The following is a 2847-nucleotide window of genomic DNA, read 5'->3' on the forward strand; positions in this document are numbered from 1 at the left end:
TCTTATGTCTTATGTGTAACCTTTTTCATAAATCATGATCATTAGCACCTAATTAGCATTGCATGCTTCATTTTTGGGTGGTACAAGAGAGATAGCACCGAGAGAGAAAAGAAAGAAACAGTGAACTTTCCAAAAACTTCCAGTTTCGAATTCTTGAGATCCGTAACTTCAATAAAAAAATTTAATCCGATAAAAGTGTTCGTATCCTCTTTCTCTACACATTAGTGCCAGATTTGATCGTGAAAGTTGACAGTGACGTAGCTCCCCTACCCTTTGAGTTCGACCAACTGGAGTTTTAGGAGGCACAGATGATTTCTGACATTTTTTTCTTCAACAGCTCGATCAGAAAGCTTCTCCTTAGCCTCGAGTATTTTCATTTTTTACGGAGGTAGGGTTTTGGTAAATTCTCACCGATTAAATTTGTATTGGATAAGTGAATGGTTGTTATGATGGATTATTGATGGAGTTTTATTGACTTTATATTGAATTTTGTTGATATATTATTATATGTGATTAAGCTTGTGATTTGGTCATGTTTGTGCTGCCCAAACTATGATAATGAGGCTGATTTGGGACTGTCATTGTGTTAGTTTTTGAATAAAGTAGATGAGGTTCAATGGCCGAGAAATTAAATTAAAAGTTGTGAAAAATCGGTAACCGTAAAACTTAAAAACGGATTAAGATTTAAATGTATATTTTAAAAAGAAAATAAGGAGGGTTTCATTTTTGGTGAAGAGAAGAATCAACCAAGAAGAATTATTTTTGAGAAAATATACTTGTATTTTTATGAAAAGATTGAGTTTAATATTATAATTATATAAGTTTTTCGGGTATTTTAGGTAATAAATAAAGTTCATGGATAGAAATGGGTATTTTATAAAAATTCAGGGTTACTTTTATAAATATTGAGATAAGTGAAGCTTCAAACATAGTTTTATAAAGATGTTGAGTTAAAAATAAAATATTTAAGAGTTTGAGGTTTAAAACATAGATAGCAAGAGTTGAAGAATAAAAGTTTTACGAAACTAAGTTTTTAAGAATAGATATAAATATTATTTATTTACCATTTAAAATATCTTATTTTATTGTTATTATTATTTTATTAAGAATATTATATAGTAAAGATATTATTAATAGTATTATAAGTCAGGGAAGAGTAAACAGAGTGATCTTAAAAGCTTTAGAGAACGCAGACTTAATTAAAGTACTTTATAATTCTTTTCCATAAGACAGTTAGGGAAAGGCGAGGGAAGATTATGAAGTTGGGTTATGATAAGGAGTTAAAAGATTGAAGAAAAGAAGATAGAAAGAAAAGAAGTAAGAAAAATAAAAGAGAAAGATGAGAAAGAGAATAAAAGAAAAAAAGAAGCACAGAAAAAAAGGATATTTTAAGTAAAAAGAACCTCTGTCACAGGAGAACAGAGAGCAGGAATAAAAGAAACGAAAGAAAGAATGAGTTGAAATGATTGTGTACCTGCTGAAAATGAGCAGAGATATGGTGGTGAGTCCACTGAGATTTGCTTTCCAAAGATACATTGGCCAATTCAGGGGATGGTCGCACCTGTAAGACAAATGTTGCTTACAGAGGTTATCGATACATACATTGGCCAGAGAGAGCCTCACCTGTAAGACAGAGGTTGCTTACAGAGGTTATGTTTGCATACATCGGCTCAAGAGAGTCGCACCTATAAGACAGATGTTGCTTATAGAGGTTATGACACTGGAAACCAAACTCAGACAAAGGTTGCTGAGTTACGTCGGGAGCGAGTTGAAGCCGACAGATGAGCTCATTACCTGCACTAGGGATAGACATGCATCATACTTGTTTGCGCATATTTGTTTGTGAGTGTGTTTTCTATGATTGTGTGTGCTTGTGATTGGATTCTGTGTTCTATAATTGCTGAATTGGCTCGTACTTTGTTGACTGTTGTTGCTAACCAAGTATATATAAAATGGATATAACTATACACCCCAACCCTACTAAGAACTCCCCAATTCTTACCCCCTATCTCCACCCCCTTTCAGCTACAGGTGCGAAGCGGCGATAGCACAGAAGAATATGTTTACGAGTTGAGTTGTTAGAATTTGTTTTCCCCTCAACTCGTTAGTTAGAGTTTTATTCAGAAGGGTAGATTTTGTAATTGCTTTTGTATGTAATACTACAATGTATTATCAATATTAAGTATGTGAATATGTGTTGTTTGTTCTTGTTGGAAATGTTATAAATTTTAGTAAAAACCATCGACAGATTTACGCGTAAAGGCTCAATATTACATAGATAATAAAATGTATTAGGTTAGTAACGCCTTGCTTTTAGTGCGATCATGAAATACTAAAAGTTAGGGTGTTACACTTAGTATATTAAATCATATATTCTAAAATAAAAAGACTAATTATTTATGGTCATATTTTAAATTATATAAAAAGTAATAAAAATATGATACAAACTCTTTTTTTCAAATGGTGAACCCTTGAATTTTCATCGCTAAACTAATCACCGTAAAGGCAAATAAAAAATTCAGGAATAACTAAAAATTAAAATCATAACTTATGAGAAATATATTCGTATGAATTGAAAAGGCCACAAATATATGAAGTAATAAAATAATTATATAAATCATTGTTCTCAACTGATGAATCCTAAATTTTATATTGCTAAGCTTACCACCATCTTCAAAATGCAATAAATAAGTAATTTTAAACGGTGGACAAAAGTAATTATTTTTTATTTTAGTTTTTAGTTAATTTACTTGTTCTTATAAAATAGGATTTTTTAAATAAATAATTTAATTATTTTATTTACCAAAACATATAATTTATAGTATATTTATTAATTTGCATCATATG

This window comes from Arachis ipaensis, chromosome B03 (assembly GCF_000816755.2).
Source record: "Arachis ipaensis cultivar K30076 chromosome B03, Araip1.1, whole genome shotgun sequence".
Taxonomy (NCBI): Eukaryota; Viridiplantae; Streptophyta; class Magnoliopsida; order Fabales; family Fabaceae; genus Arachis; species Arachis ipaensis.